Source organism: Canis lupus, chromosome 4 (assembly GCF_003254725.2).
Source record: "Canis lupus dingo isolate Sandy chromosome 4, ASM325472v2, whole genome shotgun sequence".
NCBI lineage: Eukaryota > Metazoa > Chordata > Mammalia > Carnivora > Canidae > Canis > Canis lupus.
In genome coordinates this window covers 25,551,376-25,569,628 of record NC_064246.1, presented here as the reverse complement: position 1 = coordinate 25,569,628, position 18,253 = coordinate 25,551,376, and the positions used below count along the sequence as shown (strand labels likewise).

General features: G+C 40.4%; 1 protein-coding gene across 8 annotated transcripts in view; it reads right to left on the bottom strand.

Annotated features, from left to right (window-relative positions):
• KAT6B (lysine acetyltransferase 6B) overlaps positions 1–18,253 on the bottom strand; it is a 186,988-nt gene that overhangs the window by 111,499 nt on the left and 57,236 nt on the right. Inside the window, exon 1 of one of the 8 annotated variants that reach the window (XM_049108808.1) lies at positions 17,850–17,951. The exons of 5 other annotated variants lie outside the window; for them this stretch is intronic. The gene's annotated coding sequence lies outside the window, so the exon portion shown is untranslated. Of the gene's footprint in view, positions 1–17,187; positions 17,218–17,849; positions 17,952–18,253 lie in introns of those variants that run through there. 2 more of the 8 variants (XM_049108807.1, XM_049108809.1) reach the window with 2 other exon arrangements.

The following is an 18,253-nucleotide window of genomic DNA, read 5'->3' as shown; positions in this document are numbered from 1 at the left end:
CAAATTTTTGTACACATTTCTATCACACATGTTATTAGACCATGTCCATCCAGCATTTCCTCTCTAATGAAAATACAATAAAAGTTATTAATGAAAACATTTGAGCTGAGCTCAAATATAAGAAGGGCAATAACAGCATATATTCTGAACTTGCATGCAAGGCAGTGGCATTTCAATGGGTAGGCGGAAGCGGTGGTCCACCCATGGTACAGGCAATGAGGGGTACCTTGTCTGTAGAGAATTTAAAAACAGTAATAAACTGACTCAAAGTCAGTCTGCCTTTTTTTTTTTTTTTTTTTTAAATGATAGTCACACAGAGAGAGAGAGAGAGAGAGAGGCAGAGACATAGGCAGAGAGAGAAGCAGGCTCCATGCACCAGGAGCCCGACGTGGGATTCAATCCCGGGTCTCCAGGATCGCGCCCTGGGCCAAAGGCAGGCCCTAAACCGCTGCGCCACCCAGGGATCCCTCAGTCTGCTTTTTTATTATCACTTTGCACTGGCAATTCTAAACAATTCTATCTAACTTCTCCCTGCTGGAGCAGGATGGCTCCCATACAGTCACCTCTCCTTGGCTCGGTGTAAAGGGTTTTATAGCATGTCTCTTTTAACCCTCATTTCACAGACATGAGATGAAAGGCTCAGGGAAACTGGGGCAATTGGGAGAATGAGGATTTTTTCCAAGCAGTCTGATTCCTAGGTCTGCATGTTTAACGTATAAGCTACTACCACTCCAGGAAAATAAGCAAAAAAGACAGCAGATATCCCAAGTTCAGCTCACCTTGAGAGTCAACAGCCAAGTTTGAATGTCACCTTCCATTAGCCTACCTCCTACTTTTCCATCATTCAATCAACAACTGACTGCCTATAGCTCACAGAACACTTTTTTACTTATTAATTCGTTGCCCATTTCTTGACAGTTTCCCTAGAGAATGAGGCAGTTAACTCTGCAACATTCTTGGCCACTGTGGCCTGAGGCAATGATCTCTCACAACAGATGGCAACAGTAAAAATCTACCTCATGAAAACATTCTAGACTCCTTAGCATTCATTTTAATGGGCAAAGACATCTATGTTTGTGTACTGTCAGAATCCCCATAATAGAAAAACTTTTTCTTAATTGCTTCAATTTTAGACCATGCCTTTTAATGGAAGTCACCACACTGAGGAAATGCAGGAAATAAATAAGTAAAAAACAATGTATTTGCATTTCTTCAATGGTTAAAAATTTAACTGTGCACGCAACTCATTTCTTGTCAATTTCTCTATCTACTAAGTAGAATGTTAAGTTACAATGTTCAAAAGTTCAGTGAGGGTAGAATTTGTCTAATAATCTAAAATCTTTAGACCATAAAACTACAAACATAGGCCACTGCTATCAGAACCTTGGAAATTACAGTGAGGACACTGTGCATCATCACATCACCCAACTACTAAAGGGAGAAAGAGAAATAAAATTGCCTTGACAAATTTAAACCTTAAGATCAACACATTCTACATATGTGTAGAACTATGTAGTAACTTCAGAGATGCAAAATAGCTTGCAAGCCTGGACTTCTAAGTGCTGGGTATATTAACCTGGTTATAAAAACAAAGTGTCAGACAGCAAGGTGGTCAGTCAGTGATGGATGCAGAGACTAAGGTAGTGGTAGGAAGGATTCTAAGATGGCCTTCTAGTATATACATCCTTTAGAATTCCCTCCCCTTGAGTGTGACATGAGGACCATGAAAATGATTTCACTCCCATGATTAGGTCATGTTATAGGATCAAGGTGAGGGGAATTTGCTAATGTAATTAACCCTCCCAATCCATTAATTTTGAGTCCATCAGGAGGGAGACCAAGCAGGGTTGGCCTAATTTAATCAGACTGGGGTTTTTTAAAGGATCAGAGATTTGAAAGATTGGAAGTGTATAAGAAATCTTCAAACTAACCTTCAAAAATCAAAAACCTATGTTGTGGAGAGGGTCATGTGGCAGGACAGCCTCTAGGAGTACAGGGCCTCAGTCCTACAACCACAAGGAACTGAACTCTGCCTACTTTGGACTGGCAAAGTGAGTGCAGTGAGCTTCAAAGAGGACCCCAACCCTCAGACAAGATCACAGCCTGAGCAGACATCTTGATTTCAGCTTGGTGAAGCCCTGAGCAGACGACCTAACTAAACTATGCCAGCACTCCTACCTATAAGGAAAGAGATATTAATGTGTTGGTTTTAGATGTCAAATTGTGGTGACTTGCTAATACAGTAATTGAAAAGAAATACAGCAAATCTTCAGATAAGTTGGAAGTGCCCATCTAAACACTGTCCAGGACATAAGGGAAGGAAGGCATCCCATGTTCACTAACACGAGTTTGGCTTTCATACTCCGGTCTCCCTTCACAGAAATAACATATTGACCATTCAAACTGAGAATCTTGGACCTTGGGACAATTACTTCTCAGGAAAGCAAATATATCACACTCAGCTTCCAGAAGCTACCTACATTCCTTGGTACATGACCTCTCCATGTTCAAAGCCAGCAACAGGGATCCCTGGGTGGTTCAGCAGTTTAGTGCCTGCCTTCGCCCTTGGGAGTGATCCTGGAGACCCAGGATCAAGTCCCACATCGGGCTCCCTGCATGAAGCCTGCTTCTCCCTCTGCCTGTGTCTCTGCCTCTCTTTTTCTCTGTGTCTCTCATGAATAAATAAATAAAATCTTAAAAAAAAAAAAAAGCCAGCAACACAATGAATCGAATCCTACTCATGCTTCAAATCTCTTTCTTTCCAGTAACCATAACAAACTCCGTTTTTAATAGCCTACCTGGATACTTTCCCTTTGCCATTCAAGGAAATGCAATCACTGGAGTGCCATCTCAACATAGTCACAGGTTCCACCCAAAATTCAAAGGGTTGCACCAAGTACAGGGGTCATTTGGGGGCTCATTCTTAGAATTCTGCTCAGCACACTACACCATGGCAAATCTAACAAGATAATAAAGGCTACCCTGGGAGGGTGCCTGAAAGAAGAAGCCAGCTTCCTAAAGAAGGTATCTCATGGCTGTCAAAATTCACATTCATCTCAAAGCAAATAGGATATTTCCTCCATTGATATATTTTGGGTACACACAGAAATTATATTTAATAAAAATTAAACAAATAACACAGACCAAACACTGGACAACCACTTACTATGAGGCACTATGTTAAGCATGAAAATATATATAATATGAAAATGAGGGCAGCCCAGGTGGCTCAGGGGTTTAGTGCTGCCTTCAGCCCCGGGGTATGATCCTGGAGTCCTAGGATTGAGTCCCACATCAGGCTCCCTGCATGGAGCCTGCTTCTCCCTCTGCCTGTGTCTCTGCCTCTCTCTCTCTGTCTCTCATGAATAAATAAACAAAACCTTTGAGAATAAGAAAAGAATAAGAATAAGAATAAGAATAAGAATAAGAATAAGAATAAGAATAAGAATAAGAAAATGTATATGGGACACCTGCATGGTTCAGTCGGTTAAGTGCCTGCCTTCGGCTCAGGTTATGATCCCAGAGTCCCAGGATTGAGCCCTATGCTCCACTCCCCACTCAACAGGAAGTCTCTTTCTCCCTCTGCCCCTCACCCCACTGATGCTCTCGCTCTCTCAAATAAATAAAATCTTTTTAAAAAAGGAAATATACATAACACCCCTCAGAGGAATTGATAAGTAATGCAAGTCAAAGAGAAGATAATATGAAATGACTAATGATGTCACACTTAATATTAGTCAGAAGTCCAAGAATTAATAAAATATTCATATCAAACTGCAGAGCTTTTAAAACAATGCATATAGCCAGAAGTATTCCTACAAACATCACTGGTAACTAGTAGATATGAAGACCCTTAAAATATTACCAATATGAAGGAAAAATTGCCAATAGGATTCTAAACTTTGAGGAGTGTTTAATGTGTATACAATTTTTATGTGTAAATGAGAAAAAAATACAAAATGAAATATGCAAAAGCTGTTAGCTATTTGAATGGTGGGATTACAGGAGATTAACTATATTTTTATTAATTTTTTAATGGTCTCATTTTTTTTTTCAATAAGTATGTAGCACTTTTATAACCGGGGGAAATATATTAATATTTGTATCGAGCAAGTCATGGCATTTGGTCCAACCAACATTTCCTTCCAGCCAAAACCTGTCCTGCACATAGGCCTTTGATAGAGAAAACAGGCAGTTTTCACATAGCACAAAAAAGATGAGTAAGTAGAGGCCCCACCACTATCTGAAACCTGAACAAGAAAATCAAACTTGTCAACAGCAGAAACAAGAGCTGAAAGGATACAAGAGAGCTGAAACTAGGAAGGGCCACAACAAATTAACAACACAGAACAGAAATGATGAATAAATAGACGCTATGGGTGGGAGAGGGAAGAAGGAACAGAGAGGAAAGCAGATGCAGAGGAAGGCAAAGATAGAGACAAACCAGATGGGCGGATGGCAGACAGACCAGCAGAGAGAGATGGACAGACAAATGGACAGAAAGCCAGAGCTAGCTAGAGTCCAGTTCTTCTAAGGCGCTTTTGATCACTCAGAATTTTCCAGCCCTCCCTTTTTCAAAAATGATTTTTCATTCCTTTCGACCAAAATGAACAGCATTAAGATGACATTAAAAATATTACTTCTAGGGATCCCTGGGTGGCGCAGCGGTTTAGCGCCTGCCTTTGGCCCAGGGCACGATCCTGGAGACCCGGGATCGAATCCCATGTCGGGCTCCTGGTGCATGGAGCCTGCTTCTCCCTCTGCCTTATGTCTCTGCCTCTCTCTCTCTCTCTCTCTCTGTGACTATCATAAATAAATAAATTTAAAAAGTTAAAAAATTAAAAATAAAAAAAATATATTACTTCTAGGGATGCCTGGGTGGCTCAGCGGTTGAGTGTCTGCCTTTGGCTCACGGTGTGATCCCAGGGTCCCAGGATGGAGTCCCAAATCCGGCTCCCTGCAGGGAGCCAGCTTCTCCCTTTGACCGTGTCTCTGCCTCTCTCTCTTTGTGTGTCTCTCATGAATAAATAAATAAAATCTTTTAAAAATATATTACTTGTAATATATTACTTGTAAAGCCTAAAAACTAAAATGAAAGGTGAGTTTTTAAACGTCTTCTAAAAGATATTTCTTTATTTAGATTGGGGTTCTCTTTCTTTTCTTTTTCTTTCTTTTTTTTTTTTCCCCTGCTTCTTCAAATCTAGTTCCTCCCGAAAGCTGGTGGGAATCTGGGAATCTCTGAATCTCCCCACCCCCAGTATTCACAAACAGAGCAATCCCAGCTAGAAAAGGATTTGCCTATTAGCCACGCTATCTCCACCAAGACAGCAGCCTTATTAAATTACAACTGTTTGAACAAGGTCAAGCACTCAGAGTTTAATTCAAAGTGTTTCCAGGTATAATGCTGTCAGGTCAACTTAAACAAGCCAACAGAGGCTTGGAGCCTGATTAAATATTAAAACAGAATCTTTCACATCTGTTTTTACCCAAGGATGAAATTACTGTACATCACTTCAACCAGCTCATTAATACACTATACACACATCTTGCCTCAAAGGTTACAGGAATATCAATGCTTCCGAGGCCTGCAGTGAAGCCTGCTCACACAGCCAGAAGTGAGGTCACTGCATACTTTACAGGACGTCAATACTTCTTTACAAAATGTGAGAGATAATCAGTTAGACATAGACACATTTTAAATTAAAGGATGAAAACCTCCATGAAGTTAAGCCAGTTGCTTTTGATCTGAACTTTTTAATCATCCATTCAGTTGGCTTTGATAGGTAACTTGATAGCACATGTTGAGCAAAAATTTTGATTCAACAGTAATTATTTTATAAAATGGAGGGCTGTCACATCCAAATAGATGGCCACGGTGACCACATTTTTTAACTTACAAAAGCACACATATAAAGGCTCACAAGAACACTTTAAAGCACAAATATTTGGGACACTCAGAGTATAACTTCCCTGGTATATTAGGTAAAAGAGTAGTTGAAGATTTGCTACTTTAAAAACTACTATATAACAGGGAATGATACCTGGACAGTCTAGAATTACTTCAAGTATTTCTGTGTCCCCCACAGTTGAGAGGTATGTGTCATGGGTGATAGGTATGTGTTTGGGGGATGGGTATGCATCCCCTATAACTGAACCCAGTGAACAATTTAAAAACCGCAGTACTATCTATGCCATAGATTGTAACAGGTATACTTTGCGGCTGCTATGCACATTTCCTACCTTTTCCCCTTCCATTGGTACACCATTCCCTTTCTTCTGGGGAATGCTACTTCCATTCCTGGTCCTGGAGAGCGGTCACTCACAATGCCCTCGCCCCCTATTCACACAGATAGACACACCCCTAAACCACAGTCCCCAGGCCTCTGGTGACAGTAGCTGGTCTAAGGGTTGGGCACATGAGTCGGGCAGGCTGTTTCTCTATGTTTCTTTTTTTTTTTTTTTTTTTGTTTCTCTATGTTTCTATATGCGTGTTGAGAGACAAAAGTCTTTGGAGGCTGGAATTGTTCACCTGGCAGGATGTATAGACACACAAGTCCCCATCCCCAAGAAGAGAGCAGATATGAAAATTACGTATACAGAGGGAGCAGAGCTTAAGATGCAGAGAAACAGCCCTGACCACATTCTCTGAGCAACAGGAGCCAACTGAGCTTAGTCCACCTCCACTTTCCGTTTTGAATATTAGATGTGTCTAGATAATATTAACATTGCTACTCTGACCTAAGGTACAGCTGAACACATGCTTGCTCTAGAAAATTCTACTGATCTCTCTTTCCTTAGGTTCCACAGAACTTCAGCTTCTACATTACCTGCAGATTTTAACTTGCACTGCCTTCTTATGGTTTCATATGTATAAATGATTTAAAGTTTTAAATTTCTTGTTGCTGTTTATTAAAAAAGAATATAAAGACAGCTTAAATCTAAGATATTTTAAATTATGTTGTTAGTTCAAGATAAGCTAGGATAAGGATGATAAATTCTAGTTCTGTAGTATTTGACCAAAAATGAAGATGCTGGTATTTTTTTTTTAATTGATTTATGATAGTCACACAGAGAGAGAGAGAGAGAGAGAGAGAGAGGCAGAGACATAGGCAGAGGGAGAAGCAGGCTCCATGCACCGGGAGCCTGATGTGGAATTCGATCCCGGGTCTCCAGGATCGCGCCCTGGCCCAAAGGCAGGCGCCAAACCGCTGCGCCACCCAGGGATCCCAAGATGCTGGTATTAATGTTATGTGTGGAGTCTCTGTCACTCCAAATTGCCATATCTTGGACATTCAAGTTTCTTTTCAAGAAAAGAGATCAACTTCACACACAAAAAAAGAGAGGTTATAGTGCATAGATCCCTCACAAAAAAAAAACTTCACAATCCAATTTGAGGCTAAAGGAAAATTATTCAAGAACCAGTTGTTGGATTATGGAATTTTTAGAACCCACTTAAAATGGTGATATATTATCTAATTTAAAGAATAATTTGGGAAGTGAAAATTCAAAGGTTCATTTTTCCCCCCAAAGGTATAATGACATTGGAAAATGAAGGTGACTAAATGTAGAGAATTGTCTTATGCTTCTTTTTTCTGCCATGGTAAATCGCATTTTCAGTGGAAAGACCATGGAATGTGGAGCTAGGAGACCCAAGCAGGAGTTAGTTCTTGCTCTGCCACAAGCTGACCATGTGAAGACAAAATAGACAAAACTTCTCTTGAACCTGCGTTGTCTTAGCTGTACAACAAGAGTAATGCCCACCTTACCCATGATATAAGTAGGCAATAGACCCACTGACATTTCAACATCTGAAGAGTAATATCCAAATAGAAGTCGCTGTCTAGAAAAAATAAATTAGTTAATATCATGTGTTATGATCCTAATCCTCTCCCAATTTTATAAACGAGAAAACAAAGCTCAAAGAGGTTAATCCTAACTTGTACAAAGCCATAGAACTGGTACAAAAGACAGGTCTGTCCATGGAGTATACTGCTCCCCATCAAAGCCTTGCCTTCAATAACTACAAAACAAGGAAGCTACACACCCCGACTCATGAGGATCCAAGTTAGTTCTAGATCTCTTTGCCTGATTTACAATTGCATTTCACATGTGCTGAGAAGATAAAAGTTCCATAATAGGCACTTTATTTGTCCATTTTTATTAAATACACAGTTTATTATCAACAAAGAAAAGGTCCAGCAAATATACATAAGGCCCTATTGTGTTTTGTTGAACAAAAAAAACTTTTACAGTATCTATGCTAGGCTTGGTATGGTTATGAAGCTAATTTAACATGGCAAAAATATCTGCAACTGAATTCTAGTTAACTTCCTATGGAATTTTCAAGTTCTAAGAAATAAAATAGTTCCCAAATTTTCAACCTTGGGTGCCAAAAAAGCAACATAGATAGATCCCTACTTATAGGTTCATAGTGTTCATTTACTGAATGTAAACTGTGATGAATATATTTACATTTTTAATAAGATGTATCTTTTATAGAAAAGCTGAAATTTCCTGACTAGTGACTTATATCATGACGCAAGTAGAAATCATTTAAAAATCAAGTGCATCTTGGATGAAGCTCATTGCTAAGATGCAAAAGAGATGCTCACCACATCTTTTATCCTCTGTAGGATGTGAGCAACACACCTTGTTAGGAGGTTACAGAAAAAAAGAGAGTCTCCAGGTAGTCATGACTCACTGGGTGCTCTCTGCCCACAAGGCCTGATGGAAGTTGAAGGAAGTAATCAACCTACTGGGCCAAGGGTAAGAGTTATGGATGCCCGTGGGGCTGCCACAGTGGGCAGAGGGCTGTAGCCCAAGGGCTACTAGGCTGGGCCAACACTCTGGGTATACAATCTGATGATTTCTGGGACAGATACTTCATGTCATGTTGGGGTGAGGAGGAGAGGCAGAGGGGAGGTTCCCTGATGTGTATGCCAGAGTATGTCTGGGCTTGTTTCAAGGGTGGAGAAAGATGCAGTGAAACCAGAAGGTTACGGAATTATAATAAAAGCATTCAAATACTTAGGGGGAAAAAAGGCTTTTTGAATTCTTAAACCATTAACTTTAAACACCAATAGTTAATGAAATACAAAGTAATTTGTTTAACAGAACTCCAATACAGCACAATCTTATACCACACACAAATTCATACTTGAACGATATAATCAAGCAGAGTAAACCATACTAAATGTAAAGTCAATAAATTCTTTTTTGATTGTTCAGCCCCACCTCCACCACCAGAAGACTATGAGGAATTTAACAGAAGGAAATTAATCATTATAATACTTTGGTTCAATACTCAGCTACAGTGAAATAATTTGAGCATTAGTACAGTTTACTTGAAATAAGATTTAAAGCAGCATATTTAAATGAAGCAGAATTCATTAAGCAACCTCTCAAAAGGATCATTTCCTCTAATTATTGCTTTTATAACAGAAGACAAAAGCAACCCAATGTAAGTTCATAAAATCCACAATTAGCTGCCAAAATCTTACCGGATAAAATTAGAAGAGAAAGGATATTTAGAAGCACAATTGGTAAAAAGTTCTGCTGTTCCTTTAAAAAAGGCATTTGCTCTTTCTTTCCACTCATAATCATTTAAAGGAGAGAAATATCATGGGCCAGATATTGTGGCAGGTCCTCAGGAATGAAGGGGGAGAAAAGGAGAAGACCAAGTTGGATGCTCCAGCAGCTCACAGTTCTGGGGTAGAGGGAGGAGGGTTAAAAAAAATCCACACACTATCTCCAGACAAGTGTTCTAACATGAGCTGCCATGTAAGAAGCTTTGGGAAAAGGAAGCTAGTTGAGTGAAGAATCTCCACATTTAAGCAGTGCCTTCCAGGAGGAGAATGAACCTGAACAACAAGGTAAAACCGGAGGGCAGGTAAGTCATTCCATATCCCATGCAAAAGAAACAACAGTGTGGGAAAGGATACCAAGGATGAAATGGGAACCTTTGGACAGATGAGGAAGGAGTGGGAGACAATAAGAAGGCATGATGATGGGGTGCACAAAGTTGCAAAGATTCATGGCAACACGATTATGGAAGAAGAGTGTTTCAGTCAAACTATGGAATTAATTCAAGGTTTATGCCTTACTCAATAGGGCTTGCTGGGAAGATACTGAAGACCTGATCAAAATCTGTCATATTATCTACTAAGCTTTTCAGTCTTCCAAAGCATTTAATAATTATACTATTTTAACTGCAAACAAAAAATATATGTGTATGTATATATGTATATAATTAAAGGACAAAATGAAAAGACAATCTATGAAACAGAAGAAAGTATTTTCAAACTATATATCTGATAGGAGGTTAACTAATATCCAGAAAATATAAAGAACTGTTACAACTCCAACAACCAAACAACAATATGATTTTTCAAATGGGCAAAGGACTTGAAAAATGGCTAGCACACACGTGAACAGAAAGTCAACACCACTAACCTTAAGAGAAATACAAACCAAAACCACAATGGGAAACATCCCCACACCCATCAGAATGGTCTCTATCAAAAGAACAGAAAAGAACAAGTGTTGGCGAAGATGTGGAGAAATCAGAACCCTTGTGCATTGTTGGTGGGAAGGTAATTTCCTGTAGCCATTACGGAAAACAATACAGAGATTTCTCAAAAAATTAAAAATAGAATTACCATAGGATCCAACAAGCCCATTTCTGGGAATGTACCCAAAAGAAATGAAAACAGGATCCTAATGAGGTGATTTGCAACACATTCACTGCAGTGTTATTCATAATAGCTAAGAGGTGGAAGCAACTCAAATGTCCATCAACAGATGAATGAATAAAGATACTGTGGTACATACTTATATTAGAATATTACTCGGCCTTATGCTACAATATGGATAAAGCTTGGGAATATTATAAGTGAAATAAGCTAGTCACAAAAGACAAATCTTATATGATTCCATTTACATAAAATATCTATGGTAATCAAACTCTTAGAAAGTAGAATGATAAGGGGCTCCTGGCTCACTCATTCAGTCTTGGGATCGTGAGTTCAAGCCCCACGTTCAGCACAGAGATTACTTTAAAAAAATAAAAATATTAATGGGATGTTTGGATGGCTCAGCTGGTTAAGCTTCAACTCTTGATTTTGGCTCAGGTCATGATCTTGGCATCATGAAATGGTGCCCCTTGTTGGGCTCCAAGCTCAGTGGGGAGTCTGCCTGAAATTCTCTCTCCCTCTCCCTGCCCCCCTGGATAAACTCTCTCTCTAAAAAAAAGAAAGAAAAAATCTATTTTAAGAAAAGTTTTTTTAAATGTACTGTACTATCATATACTTTAATTTTAAAATGGTTGAGATGGTAAATTTTATGTCCTGTTTTTCACCACTATAAAACAAACGAATAACAAAAACAAAAAAAATTTACAATTCAAGGTTGCAAAGTTCCAGCCTAATCCATAAGGAGTCCCTAATGCCAATATGCAGACATGACCTGTATTAGCTGTATAGTGAGTTACCAAATTTACAGTGTTTCATTTATAGGGAAATTTCAACTTTCTCAGATGACACAGTAATTGCTGGCAAAACTCGATGCCTAAAATCTGCAGCGTACAAAATAAACGAAACTGCACGTAATTATAAAACTCAGCTCTAGTCAACTGGCACGGAGACTGTTGACTATGCCATCATGGAAGGATTTTTCAGGGTTCTGTAACCTAAAACTACTGACTGGTAGCTAGAAGTTAAAAAAGAAATCATGATCTCAAATGAATATAACCAAATTTCCAGGTATTAAAAAGTCCAGTCTAGTCTAAATCAAAACTGATTTCATCCAACGTGAAGCTTTTCCCCTCCTCAGACAAGCAGTGAGGTGAGGGCAGGGGTCAGAGATGAAAAGAGGCAAGTGTGAGGAAAAGAAAATGGAGAAGCCTATCCACTCACTTGTCTAAGATCTTCTGGCCTGTAAAAGAGCTGCCAGTTGAAGGAGCTCAAATGCATGTGACTCCTTCACTAGGACCTCTATTTGGCCTGATGCAGGGAATGGTACAATTGCTCATTGTCCTTGGCCCATCTCTCACCTCCTTCTCTGAGCTCCTGCCCCTGTAGTTCACCTATACCTGCTTTCTGCTGGGGTCCAACAGCTGGCCTGCTAGGCAGTCCTGGTACCGGGGAAGGTCTTTCAAGATGACTCACAGTTCCCCTTCAGGCTGACCTCATGGTTAGTAGTTAAGGTCAAGCATTTGCCAGCCCCTCTCCACACATCCCCCACCCCACACCAGGGTAGTTCTAGTCACGTGGTTGTTTTCCATCTCTGTGCTCACAGACATCCCCAAACTCCAGGAGACATGCACCACAATCTCAAGAACTCTTCCTTAGGATTTCATTCTAATCTCATACCAGTTTGGGCATCTCAAATAGACTGGAGGGAGGATAGAGAGAATTCTCACTTCCTCCAGGAAGAGCACACTCTACTACTCCCAGGAGTTCCTTGCATAGAATCCTTTCTAGTCTTCCTGGCACAGCCTGGATTATAGGGTGGGGGATATAATAGTTAGTAGACCCATTTGGCCACCTCTTGACAAATCTTGCAAAAGAGATTCTAGAGTCTCTTTTCAAACAATGTATTTACCACCTACTGGCAACAGTTTTGGGGCCTGCATCAAAATCTTAAACAACAGGAAAACTTCCATGTAACCTACTGTAATATATTTGCATGGTAATCAGAAAGAAAAACCATGAAGATTCCATCCTACTGAGGTACTCAGTTATCCGGTGCCCAAGGTACTTTTGCAAGGCCTAAAATTCCTCAGAGGACAGTCTGAAATTCAGCTCTATTAAATATTCAAAGAACACCACAATTAAGCACAGAAGATATCCACACTACTGAATGCAAGCTGTTGGTTGGCAGACAGTGTCACCATGCAAAATCTTGGACTGTCTGTCACCCAATGCTGAACGTTCTGATTCTCTGCACAAAGGTGGTTAGAGGTACCAGTGCAAAATGTACAAAAGTAAACACTGTATTAACACCAATGTGTGCAACTAAGACTATCCAGGAAGGAAATCTTGGTAATTTTAGCAACTCTGCCACTCCTAACTGTCCCTGCATCTTAGAACATTCTGTCCAGGCTCAAACTCCAGGGTAAGAGCAGTCGGCAGGCTGAGCCTAAATAGTGAGCCCACCCCATAACTCCCAGGAGGAAAGAACAGGAAACACTCATTAGACTTACACCGGCTTCAGCAGAAGGTAAACCCTACCACGGCCCACCAATGCGTAACCTATAGTGGACATCTTCCTTAAAGAACTCAGAATGTGAGTCAAAATGATACTAGCAATGAGAAACAATTTTATTTCTGGCAGTCCACATTACATGCCAGTATCATTTCGTCTAAAAACTAATTTATAAAAGCATATCACCACCACAATCTGCCATCATCCGTCAGAGTCAACAAAAAAAATGAAAGCTCCCAGAAGGGCTAAGATCATTAATGCAACGCTGATAACAAAGACACCAGGAGATTATTTAATTTTTTATGTCATATCATGTTAATTGTCATGTTTAAATTTGTAAATTGTTGCTTGTTTAAAAATCCATTTACTAAAATAATAAATAATGCATGTTGTGACATATTAGTGAAATTATTATTTTTTAAAGCATCACAGGCACAGATGAATAACCAACCATTTCAGTGCAATTGCTTATACCATTCAGGGAAAAACAAGAGGATCTGATTAAGTTACATCACGGCAGAAAAAGCAAGAGCTGCTACAGCATTTCCCTACTGCAAACTGACCCTCCACATTTCAGATTCCTAAGGTCAGCTCAGCAAGACTCCTGGAGGAGCCAAAGCCAGAATCCAGAAAGCTAACTGGAAGCTTCCTACCAAAGGCAGTACTTGAAGCAGTAGCAGCATCAGCTAACATGGAAGCTGACCTGGCAATGGAAAGGTGGCCAGGTTTAAAAGAAAGGCTGTAAGGAACCACCAGGACAAAATATTTCCCAAATCATGCTAGAGGAAAGAGAGCAAGAATCACAGCTTTGCCCAAAACAATGTTCACTCATTTTCATCTCTCACTAACTTTAATCCATCAATCTGTCCTGTTCAATTTTACCTCTTCATGCAGGACTCAGCTCTACACTTTCACTGGATAGGGGTAAATAATAGCACCTCCTCTGAAAGTGAATTGGTTCTTTGCAAATGCTGGCAGGCAGAGAGAAAAACCAAAGCGTTTAACACAAATGTAATTCTGAAATTCAGCCATTTATGTGCAAAAAACTCCTATGTTCTCACAAACTTTTAACACAAGATTCAAGCCTCTATCACGAACCCTTAGGAAATAAACTTGAAGTGAGTGAATTAAATAAAAGTCAAACCAATGATGTTACAAAAATACCTGGTAACCAGGAGATTAAACAGAAAACATGAACCTACTGAGTCAAGGTCAAACTCCTAAACCTGACATTCTCAGCACTCTGTGGTCTGGCCATAAGCTACCTTTTTAAATCTTACTTCCTACTGCTTCCCTTTTATACACCTGTTCTATATACCTGTTTGTATGCCTGTACCAAGGAAGCTACTGCTCACAGTTCCTCATATTCTTTGTGTGCCTTTGTTCAGTGGCGAGCCCTCCTTTCTTTCCTTTGCATCCCTCCTTCAAAATCACAGGTCCAAATTCTACAACCACAAATGACATCTTGGCCAAGAAGTCTCCAGGGACTGCTCTCTCTTTCCTCTGGCTCCCACAGCTCTGCCTGTCATCTTACAATAAACTACACTCTGTACTTTTCTTTTTAAAAATATTTTATTTATTTATTCATGAGAGACACAGAGAGAGGCAGAGAGACAGGCAGAGGGAGAAGCACCCTGGGATCACGACCTGAGCTAAAGGCAGATGGCTCAACCACTGAGCCACCCAGGTGCCCCCACTCTGTAGCTTTTTAATAGTCATCATTGGTTAAAGTCTCATTAGTACACTCTCAGTGTGTATCTACACAATGCAGCTCTCATTTATGACAAGACACTCACACTATGCCCTGTTTACATACAAGGATCCCAGGGTCCAGCCTCCAGAGCAGAACAAACCCAACCTCCCACCTATGGCAGGTCATCTCCTACCTGCCTCGTTATACCCTTCAGACATTAAAGCCCATTTACTCCTTTCGCTCTTCCCCACTAACGCTTAGTTCTTCACCCAGACATTCTCCTTTCAATGTCGTTAGGTAATGTTCCTTGGTTTGACCTAGTTTCTGCCTCACCTTAGAATTCCTTCATCCAAACAGTAGATGGGATACCACGGACTGGGTGTGCCTTAGGGAACCCCCAAGCAGGTGGATGAGTAACTCTGCAGTAATTACCCCTGGCTAACCAGGCTCCACCTTATAGATTGAGGCCTTCAATCTCTTCACATAGGCAGGAAAGATAAAGATAGAGTAACCAGCCCTGGGCGCAAGAGTACTAGTCCCCTTAGACCTCAGCACACAATTCTCTCCCATTGACTCTTTACAGCTATTTAACTTCTTAGTGAGCTGAACAATCCCTCAGTCACCTGGGCCTTACTTACAGTTCTCAGATGAAGCAGAGTACCTAATGGCAAACGTAGACGGAAATGGCTCAGGAATGAATTCATTTTCACAGATAAAAAAAATTTCAGGGGTGCCTGGGTGGCTCAGTCAGTTGGGCATCCAACTCTTGGTTTTGGCTCAGATCATGATCTTAAGGTCATAGACAGTGAACCCCAAATCTGCTCTATGCTCAATAGGAAATCTGCCTGAGATGCTCTCTCTCTGCCCTCCCCCACTATGCATATGCTCTTTTTCTCTCTCTCAAATAAATACATTTTAAAAATTTTTTTCAAATAATACAGATGATACAGATGAACTCATGTCTCTACTGACATCTCCTCAATCCCATCCCAGTTCTTCCTTAGAGTCCTTTAGTAATGCATTTATGTAACATTTGTCATTAAATCTAATCTTATCATTTATAATATACATTATATTTCACCAAGAAAGAAAAAGTCTAACTATTAAACTATGCCACCAATTGATAGATACACTGATTTTAGAAATGTTAACATGTGAAAAACATGTTTTAGAATCCATGAAGGGACGCCTGTGTAGCTCAGCAGTTGAGCGCCTCCCTTTGGCCCAGGGCATGATGCTGGAGACCCGGGATCAAGTCCCACATCGGGCTCCCTGCTCCTGGCTCCCCAGAGGGAGCCTGCTTCTCCCTCTGCTTGTGTCTCTGCCTCTCTCTCTCTCACTCTGTGTGTGTCTGTGTGTGTGTGTGTTTCTCATGAATAAATAAATAAAATATTTTTTTAAGATCTTATTTATTTATTCATTAGAACACACAGAGAGAGAGAGAAGCAGAGATACAGGCAGAGAGGGATGCAAGCTCCATGCAGGGAGCCCGACGTGGGATTCGATTCCAGGTCTCCAGGATCACGCCCTTGGCTGAAGGCAGCACTAAACCACTGAGCCACTGGGGCTGCCCAATAAATAAAATCTTAAAAAAAAAAAAAAAAAAACAGAATCCACAAAAAACACTTGGAATTCAATGATTTTATATATAGATTTCATATGTACAACACATACAGAATCTATAAAATGTAATACATATAGAAGTGTCTAGTTATGAGGAATTTTTTTACATAAATGTGATAATTTCATAATTTTTCTCAAGAAAAATTTATCAGGAAGAGTTTCCCACATCAGTTGCATACAGATCTGCCACATTTTTGGGTGCTGCATACTACTCCATATGCTAGATGTATCACCGTGCAGTTAGTTATTCTGTACTTTATCATTATTTAACAATGATGGAATAAGAGTATACCCATGTGTATCTTGTTTGACACAAAATTTACTGAATCAAAGATATCTGACCTTATTTTCATAGATATTGCCAAATTACCCTCCCAAAAAGGTCTGAACATTTACATATGTAAATGTACTTACTTTTCCTCACTGTTGTCAGATTGTTAATCTTTTTAATTTCTGCCAAATGGGAGAAAATCATACCTATTATTTTGCAGAAGGTTCCTTATATTTTATGTATTTATCCTTTGTCTATTACATGTGGCCTATTTTCTCCCAGTCTCCCATTTGTCCTTTAATTATATTTGCAGTTTTGCTGTTAGTGATGCAGACATTTCAAATCTTCAGAAAGTCAAATTTACCCATCTTTTCCCATCTGTACCCAGACTACTTACTTTTGGAAGTATTTTCCTCTAATAGTTAACCCATTCTTTGCAAACTCCACTGATGTTCTGGCCTGGAAGGGCTCGGAGGGAGATGGGATATACTCCCACAACCCACACACTGGAAAATTTCCACACAGTTATCCTGAGCCCACCTCTGAAAGGGGCAGGTGCCAGTCAGTGCTGTGCCAGCCTGTAGGCACTATTTCAGGAAGGACTAGCCAGTTCCCTTCCTTAATGTCTGAAGCAGAAGCCTAACCCATTCCAGGCTCTGTGTGCCAAACCATTCCAGGCTACATGTGCCAACCTAGTCAGGCTGACATCATGGCCCAAGGCCAGAGACCAAGGACCCAAGCACACAGACAGGCAAGCATCCCACTATCCATGGCTGAGTTCTGAGCCAGGAGTGTCTGGACACCTCTTGTGAAGACTGTCAACCCATCTCCCCGTTCTCCCTCGGTCTCAGATGTGACAGGCTGCCTGAAGAACTGTATCCCTGACCTGGCAAAAACAAACCACAGAGCAGTGGGTAACTCTGCTGATTTGATCCTCACAGGCCCAGCTGCCAAGACACAGTCCACGTGACACAAGTCCCCTATCCCAGGGAGCTGAGGATCTCCTCCTTCCACATCTGTACCATGAGATCAGATCAGTAATTGCTATGCCCAGCTCACCACTGTTTACACGGTCTCCCTTTCTTATTCCATAACCTACTGCTCCAGCCTGTCTGAGCTTCACCCTTCAGGCCCTCATGACTCACCCAACTGCCAGAAAGAGGGCCCAGGACAGTTAGGTTCCGAGTTCCCTGATTCTAAGCAGTATTAAGTGAGCTCTGGTTAGTGGCACAGTGGGAAGACATGGGGGTGTGGATGGGTAACAGACTGGGGGAAACACACACCCCTCTGATATAAGTTTATGATTTATTTAGCTAAAAACATCGAACTCAGTGAGCAAGTAAAGTAGTACAAGTGGGAGCAGATGTAGCCTGTTTTTCTGTGGCTTTTATTTGGCCCCTGGGTTTCCAACTAAGAGCACAGCCAAGTGAACTTTGGTGGGGTCTTACTAGTTTGGAGGGGAA